The 26,476-nt window shown below is 34.9% G+C and overlaps 1 protein-coding gene and 2 long non-coding RNA genes across 3 annotated transcripts in view; 1 reads left to right on the top strand and 2 right to left on the bottom strand.

The window, feature by feature from the left end:
* LOC137487733 (uncharacterized) overlaps positions 1 to 26,476 on the bottom strand; it is a 753,637-nt gene that overhangs the window by 475,693 nt on the left and 251,468 nt on the right. The gene's annotated exons all lie outside the window — the stretch shown is intronic.
* The window catches only part of traf4a (tnf receptor-associated factor 4a), a 75,898-nt gene that overhangs the window by 47,659 nt on the left and 1,763 nt on the right, over positions 1 to 26,476 (bottom strand).
* On the top strand, positions 10,962 to 24,457 carry LOC147840568 (uncharacterized). The gene is made up of 4 exons (XR_015509220.1): positions 10,962 to 13,852; positions 14,013 to 14,696; positions 21,383 to 21,686; positions 21,724 to 24,457. It is a non-coding gene; the product is annotated as an uncharacterized LOC147840568 (long non-coding RNA).

Below are 26,476 nucleotides of genomic sequence, written 5' to 3'. Positions count from 1 at the left end.
CTTGTGCCTGAACAAATGTAATCAAAATTATTCATAATAACACCACCCACTCTCTCTAAATATATACTACAATTATTATTGTTATTATTATTATTATTATTATTGATAAAACAATTCAACAAAATTACACCATAGAGAAAGAAGTCTCACATGTCATAACTGATTAAAAAATGCAAATATTGTATGGTTTCACTTAGTGTTTAATCAATTTATTAAGTAATTTTTTAATTAAAATTATTTTATGATTTTAATTATTTATGAACCTAAAATATTTAGACATTATCTCATCTTAAGATTCATCCATTTTCTTTCGGTTTAGTCCTGTTATTCATCAGGGGTCGCCACAGCAGAATGAACCGCCAAATTATCCAGCAAATGTTTTACACAGTGTATGCCCTTCCAGCTGCAACACAGCACTGGGAAACACCCATACACACTCTCATTCACACACATACACTACGGCCAATTTGCCTTACCCAATTCACCTAGCGCATGCCTTTGGGCTGTGGGGGAAACTGGAGCACCCGGAAGAAAACCACTCAAACACACATGCAAACTACACACAGAAATGCCAACTGGCCCAGCCACACTCATTCACACATGCGACAAGTCAATCATGTTGACTCATAGAGCCAGACAAAAGTTGCAGACATTTTTTACTATTTCTGCTGAAAAAAAATTAAATAAATAAATAAACCTGCGGATTTATGCAGAATGATTGCGGGAGTATCATAACAAAAAATACAAGAAATAAAAATTATACATTTTTAACTTTTATTTAATGTTTACAATGCAAATCCAAGTAGATCCACTTATTTGTTAAACTAAGCAAGTCTCTCATATAATATCTCTACTAAAATTCAGAAAATAGGACTTTACAAACTGTATAGTAAATAAATCAAATCAACATTTTAATATTACTATTATTATATCACAATAATATTAGTTAAATTAATTAAAAAGCCTTAATAAATAATAAATGTACATATTTTAACACAAGTACATATCTAGACTCAATGATGGGCAAAAAATCTGCAGATTTATTCACGCGCAGATTCCGTGTGGGCCTTCTTATGAGCATTCACAGTAAATATATGATTTTTTTTTTCTTATAATACTGACTAGGGGTGTAACCAAAACGCTTACGTCACGAGACGAGACAAGAGATAGGGTTCTCGAGAACGAAACGAGACAAGATTTTTGCCCAATTTTTAAGGAATATTAAATTATTTGAATCAGTTGTCTGAAAAAACTATTTATCCTACACAATGGTAATAGTTTGATTACAATCTTTACTCTGCACTTAATGCGACTGAAATTGGAGTATTCTACATGTCTTAATTCCATTTGTGTTTACGACGATTATGACTTTAAGCATTTCTGAAGTGTTATTTCATTGCATTGATATGAAGCAGGGTTAATGTGTGTGGCTGCAGTTGTAGCCTCTGTTGTACACGGCAGTGCTGAACTCTGTAAAAAAAAAAAAGCTGTTACGTCACACCCACCCAACTGACACACGCAACTCTCGAAGCCAGTCTTCCCTTGGTTGCCAGCTGTGTGCAAAGCACTTGATTTGCAGTTCAAATCCAATCCTTCCTCCTATCTTCAGTGCTAATTTCACCCTCACTCTCCATCATAACATCACAACTCACTTTTCACCTCGACAAGAAATCTCATCACAATTTAATCTCACAAGATCTTGTCACATCCCTACAACTGACTAATAAATAATAATACTAAGGAATCAAATTAAAAGAATAGTTCAAGTCAAGTCAAGTCGAATTTTATTATCATTCTACTATATGTGTGGACATACAGAGGAATGAAATGTCGTGTCTCGCAGGACAACGGTGCTATATAAATAATCATAAATACAAACACATCACTGGACATAGGAGCTATTTTAAAAAACCTATGCATAACTAACATATACTATAAGATACTTAACTATCGACATAAGACGGGCTACTTTTACATGAGACTGAATAATGTTGTGCAAGAAGGGATGTTAAAGGTAAATATTAAAGAGGTATTTAAGGTTGAATATTGCACAAAAGAGACAAATCACTTGCAAACAATATTAAAAAAACACCATTACAAACAAAACCCAGCATGCTAACTTCATAAATAGAACAAAAAAAACATAGGAAGGACTCATATATTAAAAATTTTAAACTTGCTAAAATGTGAAGTTATAAAGTCTTATTGCCTCAGGAACAAGGGTAAATTTATATCTGTTAGAAGAGCATTTAATGTTTCTAAACCTTCTTTCAGAGGGCAACAGTACAAAAAAAAAGGCTTCAGAGGATGGGAATCGTCTCTTATTGCACTTTGAGTTTTCCTTAGCATTTGCTGTTCATATAACTCTTCAGAGGCAAACCAATAATCTTGGAGCAAGTCTTGACTAAGTTCTAAAGGTGATTTTTGTCTCTTAACAGAAAGTGAGGAGAACCATTATTTATTGTTAATTAAGGTTGAAGCAAGCATCGCAACATGATTGTAGTATAGTAAACATTGTTTTTCTTATTGAGTTTTTGTAAGATGGAGTTTAGATAAAAGAGTCAGGTGCATGAGAGAGAAGAGTGTTTCTACAGGTGGTCTGTCAAGCCCACTCACCTGAATAAAGCACAATTTGAAATGCACACTGATTTCAAGAGAGTGATTTAGAAAGTGTCTATAGTGCAAATATGCAACCTGATGCAAAAGTCAGAGAGATGAGAGGGTGTCTTTTCTACAGTTAAGCCAAAAATGTTCACTTAAAAATTTATATTTCCTCACAATTTCCTTTAGTGGTTCCAAAGCTTTGAGTTTCTTTCTTCATCTAAATACAAAAGAAGATATTTGAAAGAAATTCACAAACTGATAACCATTGACTGCCATAGGAAAAACAAAAATAATGGAATTCAATGGTTACATGTTTCCAACATTCTTTAAAATACCTTCTTTAGCGTTCAACAGAATAAAGAAACTCAAACAGGTTTGAACCAAGTAAAGGGCCAGTAAATGATGTCGAATTTTCAGATTCATGCCTTTAGGGAACAAAATTGGTGCTTTCAAAATCCAAACAATGAACAGATAAAATGACAGAAAATTAGTTCAAGGAAGCTCTTTAAAAGAAAGAAAAAACTGGCCTTGAAGATGAGGAAGCAGCTTTCTCCATCCTCTTTAAAGGCCAAGTTGGGTCGTGTGAGTGTTTGTGTTGCGCCGACACATTTGAGAGTAAGCCAGAGGAGCGAGATGAGGGTAAACGCGTCCTGCTGGATCTGAAAGGGCGTCTTTGAGCTGCTATATAGAGCAGATCTGCTGCAGGAAGGAAATGATCAGAGGGCCTCTTTCACCAAGAGGAACCAATGGCTGTGACCTTCAATCCATCCGGCCTCCGGAATCGACAGTCAATAACACGCAAAAAAGTGCCCGCTTTAACCGAATCGCTTAAGACCGCTCCACAAACACCTGTTGCCTTCTATAAAAGAGCCTTTCACTGAGACAGGTGTCCCTTCCAAGCAAAAAAAAAAAAAAAACATCTCCTTCCTGAAGATCTGGCAACCCCAGCTGCTCCCCTCAACAGCGGATTCTTCGAATGCCTGCCTGTCAGCTACACAACGGGTCGCATTCTCACACCAGCGTCTCTCAGCCGTCCCTGAGCTCTCGCACATGCATTTATTTCTGATTAAACCGTGTTGCGTGTTGGATAATGCGTGATGGGGTTACGGCAAAATGGAAAAACCACACAAGCTGCGTGTGCTGAACGGGATTTAGAGGTTTGCATTAGCACAGAATTATTCAGCCGAGAGAAACTAATTGCATGGGGATGCTTTAAATGACCTTCAAACGGTCTGTTGCAGGGACGATTGAATTTGTTCATGGGTAAAAGACCTAAAAGAATGTGATGTGAAAATGAGGATGTAGATGTGACCCTGGACCACAAAACTTAAGATTTTTCTTTTATAGCAAAAATCATTGGAATATTATAAAAAGACCATTTTTCATGAAGAAATTTAGAAAATTTCCTACTGTAAATATATAAAAACTTGATTTGTTATTAGTAATATGCATTGTAAAGTACCTAAGTTGGATATTAAATGTGATTTTTCTCTGTGTTTAAATTTTTCTGAACCCTCAGATTTGAGATTATCAAACAGCTAAAGTATATTTCAACCAAATATTGTCTTGTACAACTATAGAAAGCTTATTTATTTAGCTGTATAAATTAGAGCTGAACAATATATCATTTCAGCATCGAAATCGCAATGTGATCATTCGCAGTAGTTACATTGCAGGATCTGCAATGTCAAGTTCAGCTTCAGTTTATTCATCCCCCAGGAAATTTGAGTGGAATTATAGCTGACTAAGAACCTAAGACTAAGAAGATTGTGAAGTTTAGCCTTAATAAAGTGAAATAGCGCATGTTTGCTTTGTTTTTAAGGCCTATGACTAAGGTTTTTAAGTGAATTTAAATAATTTGTGTACAAGAAATCATAATAATGAAAATGTATTGCATTTAACTTTTATGCAATGAAGACTGTGCAGTTTTTATTTGCTTGTGTTTGACTATTCAACTTATACAGTTAGACTCACTAAAACAAATCTGGCCTACACAATCCCAATCAACAAAAAATGATCAGTTCTTTCTAAATTGAGCTATTCAAGTCATCTGGTGAAATAATTCAATTCATATTGCAGAAAAACTAAATATTGCAATGTCAGGTGTCATCAATATCGGGCAGCCCTAGTGTAAATATATCTTCATAATAAATCTGAAGATAATAAATAAATCTTCATAAATTGACCCATATGACTGGTTTGTGGTCTCGGGATTTGTTCATTTTTGAGAGTCATGCTGATAAACTAAAAAAACAAAAACAAAGCATAAACCAGCCAAAAGGAGTTCTGGATTAACAGGTTCATGCTGGTCGAAATGAATAGTGATTTTGCAAAACAATAATGTTAGGTTAAACACAGCAGTTGTGTATATTATGTGATGGTATTTTTATTAGTTGAGATCTTGTGATGAGCTTTTACAATGTGTAAAGGAGCCAAAACCACTCAGGAATTCCTTAACTGCACACACACTCACACAAGCTGAGATCTGCTGCAAGGCATTATGTTGTAGGCTGCGTTTACACTGTCTGGTGCATTTAGGTTTTAAAACCACATTTTAGAATGTAAATGTCCATATTGGCGATGGAAAAAAACAATCATCATCCACACTATTCTGAATAAAGAGAGAACTTTGAGTTTATTGCCATATCAGCTTCTCAAAAAAAACAAAAACAAATCAAGTTTACCACATTTTATAAATATCACTTTTCTATAATTATAAAAATATTATAACAGTTAAAAGTTATCAACAGCAATAAATAAAAATAATAACAATAATATAAAATAAAAAAGATTTGGTCTTTCCAGTTAAAAAATGACATTAAACACAGTATACTGAAGAAATTGCATGATACTTGTCCATTCACGCTCATTAGATGTGCATATTTTTTCATGTATCCATATTTGCTGTGTACCAGATTTGTAATTGTCCTACGAGAATACGAAATAGTACAGAAAGCCATTCAGAGAGAGATTGTCTATAGACACCCCTTCATTTTTTTAAATTTGTGTTTTGATCTGACTATATAAACAGAACACCTGACTTTTCAAACTAAAACAGGGTCTTCAGCGCTTTCAAAACAATGCATTTTGCGAGTTGAAAATGCCTAAGTAGTGTGAACACCAGGCGTAACTGTAACAAATACATTGCACTAGTGTAAATAGTAAATCTGATGCTTAGGCCTGTCACCATAAAGACTTTTTGTTGTGCGATATATTGTCACAGAAATTGTTATGATAACAATTTCTGTGATGCGTTATTATTGTCATTTGAGATCATTTTATGCCACCGATATATAGAGTAATGATTATATAACAGCTTAAAAATGCAAATTAAACACTTTAAAATACGTATGATTCTTAAGGTTATTTAGATTCTATAATTTGATGTTAAAATGTCTTCTATATATATATATATATATATATATATATTAACAAATGTTCTATTGGGTAAATGTACAAATATAAACTGACACCGGAGAGGTAGAATGTAAATGTCACTGTAAAATGGCTTTAATGTTATTTGTTAATTTATAAATATTTATTGCAATTGCAAAAATCATTGAGGTCATCTCCAAGTATTGCATGGTAAGGGGATATGTTTATTATTGTGACAGGCCTACACCAATACTTGTATTAAACTATAACAAGTAAAGACTAAGACAACAAAAAAATTCTATCCTTTAATAGTCATATTTTTGACACCATGTCCTGTTAGATGTTGGTTTAAGTGAAATATGAATGCATCACAAACTAAAGGATATTTTCAAGTGAAGCGAGACCCATCTTTTCAGTGGTCAGTAGATCTTTTGTGGCTGTTTGAATGCACTCAGCCTCATGAGCATTCACACAACAAAGTGATCTGATTGTACACTTAAATAATGATTATTATCCTAACAGAAAACTACTAGTACATTTTTTGTATATAAACACACACAGCATTGCAAAATTTGAAAAAAGGTTTACCTTGAAATGTACTGTAAGTCAATCAATCAATAAACACCATTTACTTATCAAGACTATTTGTTAATGAAGGTTCATTTGCAACCAGTGTGTGAATTTTACATTGACCATCAAGTTGGTCAACTTTTTTGGTAATGTTAGTTTTTGTAATACATGCTTCAGTCATTTACATCTAATTTATTAATGAAACATGTTGAAGTTTTCAGTGTTTGATGGATTTTTTGTGTATTCTGATGTACAACATCTTCTATTTCAGGCGTCAAACTACATCTAATTTGATTAGGCATGGGCCAGGAAAAGATTCTGACTGTATGACAACCTTGAATAAAAACATCACGGTTTCACGGTATCACAGTATTGTGATTACTGCTCCGAAATAAGTTCTTTTTAAATGTCTGGGAAGAAAACAACTTTTCCCCCAATGAACACAATATATTTTATAAGAAACATTTAAAATAATTTGGACCAGTAGCTTTTGTTGTGGAGGTTCTTTTTCTGTTGGAGGTACTGTTGCCCTAAAAGACGAAATAAAATAGTTGTAAAGCACATGTCCAAAAAAAATAAAAATCTTACACATACCCTAGAAACGGTTTAACAGAAAATATTTTTCACTTGTTTGGAAACTTTTCCAAACTGTAGTAAACCTTGAAACCAGTTATCATCCCATGCCTAAATTTGACATTACTTTCAGGCTATTTGTACAAACACCTATTTTTGTCCCGTGAACAGTTAAGATGTCTGATGCATTAGATCTGCCAGTTTCAGATTGTTAAATTAATTTTTCCTGGCACAGACTAATCGGCTTGATTATCATTCACAATGGTATGAACCATTTATAGGGGAGGTCAATTGTATTTTTATATTATTATTTTAATTATTAACATTATTATTGACATTATTATTTAAAATGCAGGGAACTATGTGTATCATCTATATTGGTATTAAATGGCTGACCCCCCTATACATCTTGCTTTGATGTCTTCAGGGGGGATCAAGCATTAATTAGGTGAGTCAATTCCTCCGAAACCTCCCTGTAAATCGCACGCTGTTTGCCACAGTAAATGTCTTGATCATTTTTATCCAGGATTCTCTCATCCATTTCCAAAGGAATTCAGTATATGAATCCTCGACCAACTGTTGGTATTAATTACGCCCATAGCACAATACCTCGGACAACATTTTAGTATCTCAAATTAAAGAATGATTCATTACCCCAGCATGAGCAACAGCAAAAGTGATGTGTGCCTTAGTGAGTACCACAAAATAGCTATATTCATTGATTTCTCTCAGCCGATTAAGTGGTTTTGACAGGTCTAGGTTATAGCAACCTGGCCTCAGCATGCACAGCGCTGGTGCTCTTTACTGCATAACTGAAATAGTTCCCTTCCCATCTAAACCCAAGGGGGAGTGAAGTTATGATTATATGATTTCTCTTCCAGCAGAAGCATGCCTGGGCAAGTCCTGGATCCCCACGAACCCTTCCATCTTCTCACCCCTCGCTAATATCAATGAGCGTCCAAGGCCGTCAAGCACCATGGTTTTTCACAAAGGAATGTTGTCTATGCGCTTGCAGACGATGGACATCTGAATAGGGCAGAAAATCCAGTCAGGAATGTTAAGAGCTCGCCCACTTTTTGTGTCGCCCTCGTTGGACAAGTCTCTTAGCTTCTAATAACACCCTCTACGACGATAATTAACACAGAACCCTCACGGCACTTCAAATCAAAGAAGCGCTGATGCAAAACATTTCAATGAAACGCAACACAAAGCATCTCCATAACAGCCTCGGTCTGCGCCGACTTGCAGCTGTGAGAAGCGGATGGAGAACTTTCACTCCGTAACCCCATTCACAGCTGGAGCTCAAGTCCAAAACACTCACAACAAACTCCTCAAATGACCTCTCCCGATGACATCACTGATTTCAGTTCATCCGTAACAAAACAGCTGAAAAAACACAAAGGGGTCTCAATTATGAAGCGAACGTGTGCCCAAAAAGTTGGGCATACGATCATTCTGGCAAAAAATTTGGGATTGATCACTGAGTACATTTACATGGACACCAATAATCCGATTTTAGTACGATTAAGACAATACTCTGATTAAGAGTCTCCCATGTAAACAGGGATTTTTGATAATTTTTTGATAATTTTTGATAATCTGATTAAGGTCATAATTGAACTAAACAGAAATGGAATTGGAATGGAACTAAACAGAAATGGAATTAAGACTTGTGGAGTATACCTATTTTAGTTGCATTATTGAAGTGCACTACAGACATGGAAACACCACAATCAAACTATTAGTGTCATGTAGAACATCATTTTCGCTGCATTTTGTGACGAGATAGTACATCCACACAGTTGTTTGACACTATACTCTGCACCTTCTGAGTCAGTGAAGCGCCACAGACTCCCGCATCACAAAACGCGGAGGGTTTTTTACCATACTGCATACAGTATCAAATTCCAATAAAACAACACTCTTTCAGCAGTTCATACCCGCATCCAATATTTCATTTGTCACGCTGGGGCATGCATGAAATGTTACTGAATAAAAAGTGAAAGTTCCAAAATGCAGTTATACTCGACACATAAAAACTAAACTGAAATGACACAGTTTAAATGAGTTGAAATAATGCAAATCAAATGTGTGTAGATGTGTGTCAGATGTAAATCAAGTTACATACATTTATTTTTTTTTTTTTGAGAGTATAAATGATGAATCAAACGTAAACCTTGTTGTAAGTTAATTTGTGTGTTCGCATCTGCCTGGATTTATAATTGAATATGAAAGTTTTAGCTGAATTTTTCCCAACAAATGTTCAATCTTCACAAGTCAAGTGACGTTTTTCAAAGCCACATTGACGTAATTCCGGTTTTCTTCGTTTACATGTTTTGATCTGAATGTTCTCGACAGGGCTAATGAGCATTCCCAGTTGTTGTTTCTTTTTCCCTCTCAGCTGAAGTTGTGGAAGCATATTTATGGATTAGGACAGTGTAGCACCCGAGGCGCTTTTATTTGTTGGGCCGCTGTCTAAAAGCTTGAGCACTCATTGGGATTTCAGAGGCGGCAACTCGCCGACAGAGTTTATTTCAGGAAGACAAATCAATAGTACGCTGTTGCTTACTTTCTCTCCACTATGTATTGGCAAGCTTACAACTGTGTGATACAGCTCAGCTCTCCTTCAAGGCTGGGTCAATGACATTTCATGCCTATTTTTTGTCTTATCAGTTTATGGAAAAATATGATTGATTTTATACCAACAATAAAAGTGTAGCAACTCTGTTTTTTCAGCTACTATTTGTATAAACACAATTTTCCTCCAGGTAGCATAGTTAAACTATGGTTAGTGTAGCACAACCATGGTTAAGTCGGTAACCGTAATTTTTTTAATTACTTAAAATTAATATAGATATTCTTTGAGGTGATATGAAGTCAGACTATTAAAGTGATTGCAATATATATCTTGATATTGCAATATTACAACAAATAAAACAAACAAACAAAAACATTTGAATCCTTTAAAAGCCTTGTAGTATGGTCAAATGAAAAAAAAAAACTATTAAATAGTTATTTTAACAATTTTTAACATAATTACTGAAATATCATTAACATAATATCAATATAAGATATGTGGATCTAAATGAATTTAATTTATTAAATAAGCTTTGGGAACATAAAGTAAAAATTAAGGTGGCACAACTGTCCATTTCATTTTTATGTCTAATAACTGATTATCTGTATCTGAAACACTGCATGAAAAACTCTTTTTGCATAATCAATCGTTTGAGCTTTTAATGAAAATTCACATTTCGTTTCGAATATAAAATGTTTTGTGAATATGTGGCATGACATTACTTTTGAGGACATAAAATTCCAGCGCTATGGATGTAACATTTGCTGTAAAACATTCACAGACAATGCACATTAAAAACATCTGTTTATATTTTCCCCAAACATAAACCACAGAGTTAGAAATCAGAAACAAAATCAATCCATAAACATGTGTTATACTTTAATTCAGAAAATAAACACGGATGTGACTAAAACACTATGCAAGTTTACAGTTACAACATCACTTTGTAGAAATTCTGTGAATTAAACTGCACAAGTCAAAAGAACATTTGCAATATTTTGTTTTTCTACGATATGATTATACTTTCAAAAAATAGCTATTTAAAAAAGAACTCACAATTTTACATTCAGTGCATGCGCATAAAATATACCCAATCATGCAAAAATACACAAAATAATGTCATTTAAAGAACAGATGAAAACTAAATATAAAATTTTACATAAAAAATTAAATAAACAACACTATTTTTGGTGGAGTCTAACCAAATGTAATCAAATGTAAAATACAGGGTCTTCTTTTTATAATTCATATATTTTTTCTTCAAATTTATATAATTTGTATACTTTGTCTTCTATTTATTTACATGTAACCAAATCAATTGAGTCAAATCTAATTGTTAAAGCATAAAACTTTATCTCTTGTGTCTAAATGGTTCAAATTAACTTGAAATCTCTTGAGATCCTGCGACCATTGCTGATTCGCACATTGCAACATCAATACTGGAATGATATATTGTGCAGCCCTAGAACATAAAAATATTTATATTATTTTAATATTTTTGCATTTGTCCATAACAGATGTGAAATTGGCAATTTTTTGGTAATGTTATTTTATTTGTGGTAAATCAAATGAATCAGTATGAAAACATTGACAGGGACATTTCAGTGCTGTAAAATACAAACCTACACAAAACAAACGTAAACAAGGTCTCACTATATTGGTGAAAACAATACTTTTCTCATTGCAATGTGGACATTTGCATGGAATTGCTCAGGTATGAATGGGTTTGTGAATGCATTGGTACATTTTTTAAATATCAGATAAATAGTAAATGTCATGTGGTGTTACTCTCAAAAATACTTAGAAAAACTATTTAAAAATAATGTTTTACATATTTGTTTTGTGAAAATAACAGACGTTTATACAGTTGACATCAGAATTATTAGCCCCCTTTATTTTTGATATTTATTTTATATTAGCACGTATTTTTAAATATTTCCCATATGATGTTTAACAAAGCAAGGGAATTTTCACATTATTTCTGATAATATTTTTTTCTTCTGGAGAAAAAAAATATTTTTTTCTTCTTTTTCTTCTTTCTTTCTTATTTGTTTTATTTCAGCTAGAATAAAAGCAGTTTTTTTTTTATTAAACATTTTAGGGTCAAAATTATTAGCCCCTTTAAGCTATATATTTTTCGATAGTCTACAGAACAAACCATCGTTATGCAATAACTTGCCTAATTAATTACCCTAACCTGCCTAGTTAACCTAATTAACCTAGTTAAGCCTTTAAATGACACTTTAAGCTGCATAAAAGCGTCTTGAAAAATATCTAGTCCAATATTATTTATTGTCATCATTGCAAAGAGAAAGTAAATCAGTTATTAGAGATAAGTTATTAAAACTATTATGCTTCGAAATGTAGTAAAAGCTCTTCTCTCAGTTTAACTGGGGAAAAAAAATAAACAATGGGTCTAATAATTCTGACTTCAACTCTATGATTTGTTTTAAGTAATTAAATCTGATATTTCAGTTGACCCAACCATCGGATGAGCTTTGCATGGATGACTGTTTGTTCAATGGCACCTGTGGGAGGAGGATGTGAGGCTCTTTGATGACACTGGGCATCATGAAGTGACAGAGGATGCTAGTCACCATTCATCCTCCTCAATGTCTGAGTCTCCCAGCTGTCAAACCCAACCTGGCCCCTTCTCAGTCACTACCGGGCACCACCGCTTCCCCTAAATCTCCCAATCCTCAGAGAAAACCCTCGCTATAACCACGACAGGCCAAAGAGGCTCCTTTCTCTACCTCAATGGACAGAGGGCAATTCATTTGAGCTTTAATGCAGAAAGATGTTGTTCACACAGATGGCCCTGGCTGGAAAGAAGTCAATCTTTTTTTTCTCCCTGTTCTAAAACCCATCCTTCCGCTATAATGTGCACATGTTGCAGACCGTCAGCTCTCAGGAGGACTCCACTTCAATACAGGACACAGGGGACTCTATTCAGACTCTCGTAAGAAAAAAAAAAACATCCTGTTTGGGAAAATTAAGCTGTGAAAAGTAAAGCATAATAGGTTTTACGCTGCTTATACGATGATGTTCAGCTTTTTTGTGGCTTTTACAAGTGTCTTCTCGTCATGCATTCCTTTTTAACAATCAGAATATGTCCCTTTTTGAAGCTCATTAATTTATTAAATTTGTCATGTGATGATGTGCAGAGAAGAAAAGCAAACAGTAATGCTTAAAGGAACATAACATTTCCAAAAATAGGCTGTTTTTGTAAGTTCACTAAAGTTAAACAGTTGAGTTTCAACATTTTTCAGCTCATCTTCAGGTCTGACGGAAGTACTTTAGTACTTTAGCTTAGCATAAATCATTGAATCGGATTAGACCATTAGCATCTGATTAAGAACATTTTGAAAAAAAAGTTTAGAAAGTGCATGATTTTGATCCCACTGCAAATAAGAGTTTAAAGTGCACCATCCACGTTTATTTATCCATAAATAAATCCTTATTTATCAGGGGTCGCCACAGCTGAATGAACCACCAATTTTTCCACACACAGTCATACACTACAGACAGTTTAGTTAATTCAGTTTACCTACAGCGCATGTTTTTGGACTGTGGGGAAACTGGAATACCCAGAGAAAACCCACGCCAACATTTAGATAACATGCAAACTATGCAGAAATGTCAACGGACCCAAGCAGGACTCGAACCAGCGACCTTCTCGCTATGAGGCGACTGTATGGCCTATTGTCAGTGTAGATTCCATGTGGGCCTGATCACTGCAATCAATTGCGAATACAATAATAATAACAAAAATAATACAAAATCATCAATTTCATGCAACCACATTAAGTACACACAACCCTTCGAGGTAAAAACAGCACATTTTAGTCTTTTTACACCAAGTCTTTTTGTTCCTCCAACAAACCATGATCAACACTCATGTGAGGTGACAATGCTAAACACAGAGCCACTGTGCCACCAGGATTTCATTCATTCATTCATTCATTTTCTTTTTGGCTTAGTCCCTTTTATTAATCAGGGGTAGCCACAGTGGAATGACCAGCCAACTTATCCAGCATATGTTTTTCACAGCGGATACCCTTCCACCTTCCATCACCAGTAAACACACATACACTTTTATTCCACCAACCACAATACGGACAATTTAGCTGACCCAATTCACCTATAGCGCAGGTCTTTGGACTGTGGGGGAAACCAGAGCACCCGGAGGAAACCCACGGGAACAATGGGAGAACATGCCAACTCCACACAGAAACGCCAACTGACACAGCCGAGGCTTGAACCAGCGGCCTTCTTGCTGTGAGGTGACAGCGCTACCCACTGCGCCTTTAAGTTATATATTTTTTCGATCGTCTGCAGAACAAACCATCATTATAAAATAACTTGGCTAATTAACCTTAACTGCCCAGTAACCTAATCAACAAAGTTAAGCCTTTAAATGTCACTTTAAGCTGTATAGAAGTGTCTTGAAAAATATCTAGTCAAATATTATGTGCTGTCATCATGGCAAAGATAAAATAAATCAGTTATTAGAAATGAGTTATTAAAACTATTATGTTTAGAAATGTGCTGAAAAAATCTGCTCTCCGTTAAACAGAAATTGTGGAAAAAAAAATAAACAGGGGCGCTAATAATTCAGGGGGCTAATAATTCTGATTTCAACTCATTTCAAACATTTTTTATAGTGTTGCCTTTACAAAACCCGTCCAGTCAATTGCAATGCTCATTTTGATTTGCTTTTTTAGTCAACCGTAATTTTTCGATGTTGTTTTAACTTTAAACTTCACGTCTCTGCGTGTTTCACTTTGTGGCCCTGATTTGATAAGGGGGCAGAGTCAAGAGAACTTGGCTGTTTACGGCAGGCCTAGACCTACTGGGCTGTAAGACTGCCTCAGTGATACTGTGTCTCCTGGTGATGACATCGCTAAAACAGAGACACAAGTATAGATTTTTTTTATTTTATAAGCTCTTAACACCATAGATCAGAGGTCTCAAACTCAATTCCTGGAGGGCCGCAGCTCTGCAGATTTTAGCTCCAACAACCTCCAACTCGCACCTGCTTAATAGTCTATAGTAGTCTTGAACACTTTGGTTGGATCAGCTGTGTTTGATTAGGGTTGGAGCAAAACTGTGCAGAGCTGCGGCACTCCAGGAATTAAGTTTGAGACCAATGCCATAAATGACACTAGGTTGTTTACCAACACTGCTCAGGTATTTCAAACTTCCCTGACCTCTAAATGGAGAGCTGAGAGTATTTCAGGCGCTGTTATACTACAGAACTACACAGAATAGGGCTTAAATTAGAATATGTCATGTGCATTGTGACTATTTACACAAGACACTGAACAAACAATGCTACATTTTGAACAAAACTAATAACCGCTATCTCACAAAGCACCAACTGAAAAGCTCCAGGAGTTTATTTGACTGGACTTGTCTAACTAGTTTAAACCAATGCTTCCCGACATAAAGGGTGCTCTTGTGTGTGCATTCGGAGATGTTAGCCCATATTATGAGAACTTCTATTGTGTGATGGCGGTGAACCAAGCTCCCTCAGTTCAAGGTTCGTCTATTCTGCATTAGCGTCGCGGTCATGTGACTCGAGCTGATTGCCGGAGTGATAAACCCTGAGGGTCGGCCTCTCCTGACCCTGCTGGAGCTGATTAGGTCTTCTGAGATAAACCTCTTCCTCCTGCATTCCTCCTTTAGCGGAAACACACTCCATTTACTACTCAAATAAACCACCACTGGGGGAAAGTCAAAGCTTGTGCCATGAATGGGATAAATCCAAGTGAATCATGCCTGATTGAGATGATTCAGGGCTTAATGTGAAACTAAGGTTTTATATAGGCGTGTATATAGCGTGAGACTCAACCTGGAAGTAGCTGGAAGCCATTTTTAATAATGCTTAAAATGCAGCAGATCATGATTCATAGCTGGGTTTTGTTGTGCAAGAGCATTTAACCAAAATTTTGGCAAAATTTCCTAAAGCCAAGACAGGTCTGAACTGATCACTGTAATAAAGGATGGAATAGCTGTGAGTGTGTACTGTACACAACAATAAAAATGAGCATACACTCTTATCACGCAATGTCAACAAAGCACAAATTTATCCAAACACACTGCAACGTGAGCTTGGGTTTTTGATCACGCTGCAAAAACGATGTTCTTACTCAGAGACTTGCCTAAAACTGACTTGTTTTTTTCTGATTTATTTTTATAACTTAGCTAGAAAGTACTTCTTGATTTAAGAAAGTTTAAATATTTAAACTAAACAATAAAAGTAAGAAATATTTTTTTGCACTGCATCACAATGTGCCTCAATGTTTAATGTCACAGACTTTTAATTTCAAATAGCCAGCATCAGCGTTTACGGTGAACTGTCTTTCCATTATAAAATTGCCACATTTAAGATCTGATTTCTTTAAAAATCAACGATCTTCACTGCAAGACATATATATATATATGATATAAAGTTAGTCTCAAACCGGACAAGAAGCACTGTGTTAAATTCCATTTCGCCCCGCTGTGTCTTTAAAATACGACAGTTTGTTTAACCCCTGTATTTACAATGGAGTTTCTGTGCATGTCTGCTGATCCTGACGGCGTTAGCGCTTACACAGTCTTTCATCTCATTATAAGTTTAAACAACTAAATAAATGCTTAAGGCCCAGTTTACACTACTACGTTTTAGTTTTAAAACAGCGTTTTTGGAATGAAAACGATCCGCTAATACTTAGCGCTTCTGAATATCTCCCTTCCTACACTACACTGCTGAAGACGTACATCATGTGACCACACACACACTCTGGCATGCACTGAGAGCTGCGATGAGAGCTGTGAACATCAGACAGCTTATCAAGGATCTACCGATAGCGTAATCTCACTATATTTGTTAAACGTGATATTTAATTCTAATGACATATTCCCCGACTTTGGTCTTTTAAATCTATTACTTGTTCTCGGGTAACGTGTTGTGGCTGAGCGCAAAGATAAATTAATATATTAATTAATGTAACCACGTACACTGATTCTGCACATTTGACTGATTGCTTTTATTCATATCCTATATTGTATAAAATTATTGTACGTTTTACTTTTATATTGGCCATTACTGATTATTAAAACTGATATTCAGCAAAAGAGAGAGTATGTTTCGTATTTTCAATGGAAATGAAAGGAGGCTGTTATGGTATAGGTTCCGTTTTGTTATAAAAATCCATACAGTAAAGATGACGATCATATAAATATGCAGCTACGCGATGCCTCAACATTTTTAATGTCTGTTAAGTTGCTAATATTAAAATGAAAACAGGCAGTTCCTTATATCACATTTTCATTTTATTGTTAAGAAAGTGTACACTGCTCCCTTTAAAGATTTAACCAAAGTATTTTGGGAGTTTGTTTACCATCTCAAACTTGCAAAATCTGAACTTACAAAGAGAGGATGCAGGACTGAACTGTGTGTAGGCTAATTAATATTGAGGAAAAGCCCAAATCAGATAGGTGAACGTCTGCAGCCCTGCCTCTGTTTTCAGATATCTCCGTTTTTCCCCATCCACACTGACACTGAGCAGCAGCGTTTTAAAATGAAAATGGCCTCTTGAGCGTTTTCAAAACGCTCTGTTTTTGGCCCTCGAAAACTCTGTAGTATGTACAGAAGGCATAACCGTAACAAAACTTATGTGATTTAAAATCTTGTGTGCATTAGTGTAAGTGTAGTCTATTTAACTGAATGTATTGTAATAACATCACAACGTCAATTGAGATTTAGCAATAATCTATGATTGGCATCCACATCTTGTCAGTGAAGCGTGATGTAAATCTCTTCTAAATGCCAGAGGGCGCTCCTACATGAAACTCCAAATATGTCATGTAAAGAAGTAAAATATGCAAAGAAGAAAGCCAGGAAATCCCTATTGACCTTATTCTTTCACATTTGAGCGTCCTCAACCTTAGGAGGTTGTTGCTAGATGGGATACAGCTGCAGCCAGAAGTTATTCATTCATTTATTCATTTTCTTTTGGTTTAGTCCCTTTAATAATCTGGAGTCACCACAGCAGAATGCACTGCCAATTTATTCAGCGTATGTTTAACGCAGTGGCTGCCCTTCCAGGTGCAACCCATCACTGGGAAACATCCATACACACTCATTCACACACATACACAATGGACAATTTAACCTACCCAGTTCAACTAAACCACATGTCTTTGAACTTGTGGGGGAAACCGGAGCACCCGGAGGACACCCACACCAACACAGAGAGAACATGCAAATTAACGGATAATTGATTATATTTGTTAGTTGATTATATAGTTAATTGGTTATATTTGTTATTAAATTATCTATTAATTATATTTAATTAATGTCCACCCTTACTCCAGCCCTAAACCCAATCCTCACAATAATGTAAAAAATATGAATTATTGTTGTACAGAGTCACAAAAATGATGCTGTACTGATGTGAGTATCCTCTGCTGTATACCATCTAGATTTTACTGCCATTGGAATCTTACTGGCTCAAGAGTTCCTGTCTTGTTTCACTTCTAATGATTTTTAGTCATAAAAAACAGCTTGTTTTTGTTGTTTCATGTCTCAAAATTATATTTTATTATTATGTTTTTTATTTAATGTAAATAAAAGTAAAACTGCAAAAGAAAGTATGAGAAAGTAAGTGAATCGAGGGTTCAGATTTCAATTTATCTTAAAAAAAGGACAGATAAGAGTGCTGACAGTTTATGCGAGAATCAAAACAGAAGGGCGAAACTGCCAACAGAAACACAGTGACGCACAATGTTTGTTTTTAGACTGGTTATACTCAGGTAAACAATGCACAGAAGTAATACAATACACGTTTGTTAATTCTTCCGTCACAGCCTAAGTTGAATGTATATGAAGCTTATAATATGCCAAAGCAATCCGAGTTTAAACTGTGTTCAGTTAAATTATTGACAAATTTCATTAAATAAATCTGAATTTTTACATGCCGTAAATTGTTTTGAATTTCTTATTTGAAAATGAATTTCATAACTTGAATATTGAACATTTTTGAGCATTGTCAAACTTCAGATTTTTTGTGTTTAGAATTGACAGACTGCAGATGTTGGGTTTGTAAAAATACAGTTTCAAGTTTTCAAGATGAAGAAATTCCGATATCAAATTTAATATCCTAAAATTCACAACCAGAAATTCAGATTCAGCAGAAAGTAGGTCAGGGGTGATCAACAAGGAAAAGTATATGATCACCAAAAGGTCTAACTAAGCATTTTGGCCAGTCACTGAGCTGCGTGAGTTTACTGGTGAATTCAAATTCAAAACATTTTTTACAGTATATAAAAAAAACTGATTTATTAAAATTACAATTGTCAATTATTCAAATTACCACCACAATTCAAATTCAGATTGTTTTGGCATATCATTAGCGTCATAAATGTACAAGTGGCTATGAGAGCAGAACTAAAAGCTGTTGCTCTTTTCACGGGTTTCTGTTGTTTCCTTTATTATTCATATGTAAACTGCCCGAATGTCTGTCACAATATTATATCAGAAGATCAAAAAAAGCTCATGCACACATACCCAAAAATAAATAATGCCAAAAATTAGAAAAGTAGTCGAATGTTTACAAAAGAGACAGATTTAATGCCATTCACAGAATCATTTCAGTGCTACATTTACATTGTTTTGCTGTCTGTAAACATGCTTGCATTACTCTCACGTCAGTCTTTTGCAGTGGCACGCACATAACTGCCGTGTTTTTTTTAAGATTCCAAGTTAAAAGATTTTCAACTTTTACACGCAGCGTCTCTCAGTTCCAAAGCAGTGGACCAATCAGAAGAACTCAGAGGCGGGACAAGTGCTGCAAGCTTCTGTTTAAAGCAGCAAGTTGGCATGACAACTGTTTTATTTGACAGCAACATACCAGAGGAGGCACTTTTTTCAGCAGGTGTAAACAGGAATGCGTCCCCATTCGCACACGTGATTTGATCCAAGCAAAATTCTCATAATTACACATAAATGAGTCCACCTATTGATTCCTGGCCTATTGTCTGGAACCAACAGGTTTAAATAAATACCTGTAAATAAAAACTAAATATAATAATTACATTTGAATGAGAATCACTTTAAAAGTCAACTTTTCGAAGCAAGTCATGGGTAACACTTCATCCTCTAGAGCAAGGGTTTACAAACTTTTCAGCTCACGACCCCCAAAATAACAATTCCAGTGACTCGTGACTCCCACTATCCTCGGAGGTGGTTATACAAACAATGGTGCACATACACCAATAGGGACTATATAAACAAGCTTTTTGACAACATGAAAAAGTGCAGTAGTTTAACAACCAAATAATTTTGTATAGTCATTATTCGTTTGTTCAATGTAATATTAACTTCACTTAATGAGAATGGAGGGCACAATGTTTACTGCACAAGACTACTCGTGGATTAATTTTGGAGACTTGGAGATCGTCCTCTATGTTCAGTCGTGGCCTTTATTTTTAATGTACGTGAGTGCCGTAAAAATGTCAACGTTTAAAATTGTGCTGTAAAATCAATCTGCTGCAACTAACACTACTGCTGTGTCATTAATCTAGTGTAATAACCCCAGGGGTTGCAATCCAGTGAGATCCAAAAAGAATTGAAAGGCTGATGGCTTTTTATTTGCATGTTGTTTTTTACTGTAACTATTATTCCTTCATTCATTTTCTTTTCGGCTTAGTCCCTCCACTAATCTGGGGTCGCCATGCACAGCAGAACAAACCGCCAACGTTTCCGGCACATGTTCCATGCAGCCGATGCCCTTCCAGCTGCAAAGGAAACTATTGAATACAATTTTTATCTTCTCTAGGTTATGGATAAAATATGGTACTTCTAACAGTTTAATAACATATATGATATGTTTGGAAATCCCCAAGTAACCATTGTCTAATGGTACCACTTTGGGAACCACTCCTCTAGAGTTGAAATGCTCAATGAATCAGTTGAAGCAGTTCACAAAACTGGTTTGATTCTCCAAAAATATCAAGTAAAATAGCAGTTGAAGAGTTGAACCTCTAAATGCTGTCTGAAATTAAAACAAAATCTGTCTAAAATACTCTTTAAAGACAATGAAAGACCCTATTCTTTACCATAGTAAAATTACTGAACCTGAAGCTTAAGGAAAAATGCCCATTTTAAAAAAAAGTTTCAGACAGAACTTAGAGGTTTTTGCAGCTGAATTCCTTGGTTTCTATCATACACCCGGCGCAATACGGCGAAAGATGTGTTTTGTGTGATTTGTTGCTATTTTCAGACCAGCGCAACCCTAATTTTCCCATTTTGCGCCACGTTGTTTAAATAGCAAATTAAATTGCACCACTTTGTGGACTCATGGGTGTTCTAGTCTATAAAGGAGGTGTGTTAAGCCGCATTATTGGTGCATTGCTATTTTGAGAAACTGAAATAGACTGCGCCATCGACCAAGTAAAAAGTCCAGTGCGCAATAGTTATGTGCCTATGCAGTGTCAAATCTTAATACACACAGGATGTACAGAAATACACAAATATCTTTACATATTAAAAAAAATTAAGGATTAAAATGTTACAAAAATTACTATTTACTATGTAGATATAAAAAAAACACTACCTCCATGCCTTCTTCATTTTGGGGGGCTTTTTCTGTTTATTTATGACTATTTTTATTATAATGTTATTATTATTAGCAGTATTATTTATTATATGCATATTTATATATATTTTTTTAAAAAGAATTGTAGATTTGTCTACCTGTCAGGTTTTGGAGACCACCATCACCATAATAATAGCAAGCATGTTTGGATTTAACTCAGTTTTTTGACCACACTTCGGTATTATTGTTCATTTATTTTATTTGCTGGAAAATAGAATTGAATTAAGAAATAGCTTTGAAACAAATCTTTGCGCTTAACAAACAAAATTAATTATGTAGGCTGATGGATGTCTTCAGTGGAGTGCGTACAACACAGTTTGCTTATTCACAAAAGTAAAGGAGTAAAGTAAAGAGTAAAAGTACAGGGAAAGTAAAGAGGCCGAATGAAGAAGGCTTTATCCTCGCGCTGCAGAGGGTCTGTTTAACTGTTTTCTCGCTAGTGAAGCATTTTTCCATTCAGTTTTTTCACTTACAAAGACCGTCATGTAAATAACAAATGTGCCACTGCGCAACGCAACTGAATCTTAAAGGGAATGTGAGATGAGACTCTGATTGCTTTGATGCACATTATACTCAAAAAACCCATAACTCATTAAGACAATAAGCACAATGCTGTTAGACCATACGCCAGGGCGTAAGCCATATTTTTCCATCCTTAAAATACCAAAAGTAGATTCGGACACGCCTTTAATGCTTTTGCGCCCTGCGCTTTAGACTTTGCACCCAGATCATTCAAATAGAGCACTTTTGACTGCTTTAATGCATATTTAGGAAACACCAAATATGCATCTTTAAAATCATTATTACAGAATGATCATGAAAAAAACATTTAAGCTCTAAAACCAACCATATAAACATAAATTTGTCAAAATGTGTAGGAGTGCTGGTCTGTGTGTAGAAGGTTAGGCGCAGAAACCACAAAACAGACAGAGCTTTATCTGGTGTTTCAAAAGTCAGTCATTAGCTGCTGACAAAAGTCGACAGAAAAAGTTACTTATAAAGAAAAGTAGATCGGCTTCTTCACACTGACACGCTAATGACCTGATGACTCATGAGCATTCATCTGCTTTCTGTTAGTCTTACACCATACATTCTGTAATAGTATGATCCCAAGCAATTTAGAAACACAAAACTGAGCAAAGCTTCACGTTCAAGACGACTCTTTCTCCTATGTAGGCGTGAGAGGAAAGAGGTTTCCTGAGAATAGAACAAACATAAACACTTGTAGCCTTAGGCAAAATGCATCATGTGCTTCCTTCTTCCTCCGTCCATCCCAAAAAAAAAACATTGACGGTGACTTTCTGTGAATGCCAACACTGCCGGATCACAGCAAAACGCAAACTCTCTCTTATCTTTTACCAGAGCACCAGCATCTTCTGTTTATATTCCACAACATGCAGACAGGAAAAAAACAAAACCTGTTTGGATATGTGGAAAACCTAGATAAGATCTGTCTGACTCACAGCGTGTGCCTTTGTTGCAGCCGTTCGGTGTTGCATTGATCATGTATGTTTTAAAAAATCAATTCATGCTCTAAAGTTTCATGCTGCGTCCGGGTATCAGTGTTGGCATGATACAATAATCTGTCAGCTTTCTAAATATAAACAGTGACTTTTTTTGATGTGCAACATTTAAGAAGGCATAATGCAATCTAATGAGTGACAATGTGTAACTAATGTGTGTACAGTTATAACGTATTAAACTGCAAACCCTTCAGGCAATATCCTAGTAAAGAACACACACACAATGTTTTACTCAGCAAGGATGCATATGATTATATTTATAAATCATGATGTTGGCGGGAACATATTAAGCAGCGCAACTGTTTATTATAAGCAATAAGCATTAACCAAATTATTTCTGGGGTTTTTTAAATACAAATTCTAATGTCTGCTTCATAATAAACCTTTTTCCATTGTTATGTAGATTTTATATTTATAAACGTAAACATTTCTAATTGCAAACCTATTTTTTAGCATTTATGCAAGAGATTGAAAAATTACTTGCTTTCAATTTCAAAGCACTCAGTTTGCATGACCTTAAATAAATATTATCTATTAAATTGCTGTTGCCTTTTTTTATTTTGCCCTCTTCACTTTCAATTTTTTTATATTATATCTATCCTCAGATCAGATCACCTATTGATATTGCTTTGTATTAATTTCTGTTGTTATTTTTGCTCCTATTTTTTAATTATTGATACCATTGTAAATAATGTAATTATTCTTATTGTAAATGGTGTGTACCAACTGTATCAGTATGCTACTAGTGCTGGGCGATTTATCGAAAAGTAATCGAAATCTACAATCAGAACCTATATTTGTTCAAATTTTTCCAGGTTGTTTTTTTCGATTACTTTCCCTACCACGTTTAGAGTCACGTGACCCTGCTTTGTTAAGCCTCGATTATGTTTCTGCGGTCACTTTGCAGCCGCATCTGACTTCTGGTCAAGTAGGACGATGGACTCATTCTTGAGCTGTTCTTTTCCCTACATTGACGATGATTGGAAGCTGTGCCAGAGATGCCTTGAGATGGCATATTTTCCATTACATTAAAATGCTTATTTACATTAAAATATTTGTTTACAGAAGATGCACTGTTTAAAATATTAGTTACAGAATATAAATTACAGAACTATATAACAATAGTTATTTTATTTAGAAGAGATACTGCTTAATTTCTACTTTTAATATGAAAAAACATTGAAAATATGTGATCAAGATGTGTTTTTATGTTCGTTTTAGGCAATGTGTGTTTAATTTCAGTTGTTGTTTAACATTGATGTTCAATAAATAATCATAGATAGTGGACAGTTTGTGCTTCCATCAATTATTTTAAAATCAAGCAATGCACCCTTCATTCAGAAATCTCTCACCTATATTATGTGAGCATAGTTACCAAATCTGTCAGGGAACTATGAGGCCAATAAATTTAATACATCAATAAAATAATTGTTCATTAATCATAAACAAGCTAAAATGTTCAATTAATCAAGATTTAGATTTTAAGTCAAATCGCCCAGCCCCATATGTTATACTATAAATGTAAAAAAAAAAAGTCATTTATTCATTTATTCATTAACTCATTCATTCATTCATTTTCCTTCAGCTTAGTTCCTTTATTCATCGGGGTCACCACGGCGGAATAAACCCATACACTCTCACATTTACACTATGGCCATATTAGTTTATTCAATTCACCTGTACCACATGTCTTTGAACTGTGGGGGAAACCGGAACACCCAGGAAACCCACACAAACAGAGAACATGCAAACTTAACAAAGAAATGCCAACTGAACCCACCAGGACTGGAACCAGCGACCTTCTAGCTGTGAGGTGACAGTGCTAACCACTGAGCCACTGGGTCGCCAAAAACTTTGCTTAAGAAAAATTGCTTATTTATAATAAGCGATTATAATAATAAAAAAAATGGAATTAAAAATATATTAAAAATTTTTATAATATTCTTAACCATGTTAATGCATCCTTCCTAAACACATTTAAAGGCATATCAGATCTCACATTTTAAATGGTGATATTGTTAGTTTCTCACATGCATGTATGACTAATGATGCACCGTAAAACCCAAAAAGTTAAGGTATCTCAAACTATTTGAGGTAACCGATTGCAACAAAGAATTTAAGTTCAAAAACTAATCCTAATGAGTAGTGTGAACTTCATCCATTTGAGTAAACGAAGAAATTCGAGCACAGTAAAACCCAGTAAATGAAGAGAACTCAAACCAACCAATGCTGAAAAACCCAATAAGTTTAAACTGTTTGAGGAAACCAATTGCTACAAACCATTTGAGTTTAAAAAAACTAATCTATATGAGTACTGTGATCATACTCTATTTAAGTCTAAGTAATGTGGTATTTCATTAACTCATTACCTTCAACAGTGAGTTCAAATAAGTAGATTTAACTTTAGTAAATTTTGAGTTAACTACACTCATTTCCTCTGATAAAGTTGACTGTTGGGTTTTACAGTGTGTAAGTACATCATGAATGTGCATCTCAGCCTTTATTCAGTTATAAAACTTTACATTATAATCACGTCCTTCTCCAGCTAATGACCTGATGATACTTCTATAAATCTTTTTTTAACTAATATGATTCACTCTTCTGGTTATAGACCAAACTGTAAAGCATTTCTGGTTTATTTCACAATCCTTCTTCTTTTTAATTTCCTTTAAGAAGCAAACAAATCCTACATACTAACTGATGTGTGTGTAATTTGCTATGTACACTACAAACAGTAAACTTACCTACCTAGCCTGTAGAGTTTTTATTGCCTTCTCAAATTTTCCATGCAACGTCTTGTAAAATAATCATTTTAAGTAGTTCCTATTGCAAACTTACAAATACCACAAATTAGTGCTTAGCGAATGATCCGACAGTCTCTCAGCACATCGACTCCAATAAAGGATTCCCTTCCTAATCCCACATGTGAGACAAGCCCCCCCTCAAAGAACCTTGTAGCGCCTCAGGTCAAAATGACAGACAGGGCCAAAGCTGAGGGTCTCTGCTGCCTGAATACACACACACAGAAGCTCACAAACCACACACATTTATTTTCTCACGCATTTATGTACGTATACTGGCCACACTGAAGGAAATATATGTGTAGTATTTACTCTGTTTGCCACAAGTATTTGTTTTGTCAGAATGTTAATGACAGGTATTGCTGACAAGAACTGATGTGCTAACTGTAAATGATTACAAATAACCTGAATTATGTAATCAGATAGCAAAAAACATATTAGATAATAATACATTTATTCACTCATTTTCTTTTCGGCTTTGTCCCTTTATCAATCAGGGGTCGCCACAGCAGAATGAACTGCCAACTTATCCAGAATATAACCACAGTGTAACGGTGACGCCATAATATTACATTTTAAAATAATATTAATCAGATTACAGTTACTTTAACTGGATCACATGATTACGAGTTACTTCTGTAATGGCAGTAAATTATTTATAATTAAACCATTCGCCATTTTTTTTCTAATATAAAATCTGTTGTTTGCAATATCATTTAGCTTGAATAATCACAATGAAGAATGGCTAATCCCATGTAATTGCCATTGAATTGACTTTCCACCCATGGTTCTTTGTTTGGAGATGAA

This window comes from Danio rerio, chromosome 15, assembly GCF_052040795.2.
Source record: "Danio rerio strain M-AB ecotype USA chromosome 15, GRCz13ab, whole genome shotgun sequence".
NCBI lineage: Eukaryota > Metazoa > Chordata > Actinopteri > Cypriniformes > Danionidae > Danio > Danio rerio.
The sequence above is the reverse complement of the archived record's forward strand: the minus strand, read 5'-3'. Positions and strand labels throughout refer to the sequence as shown.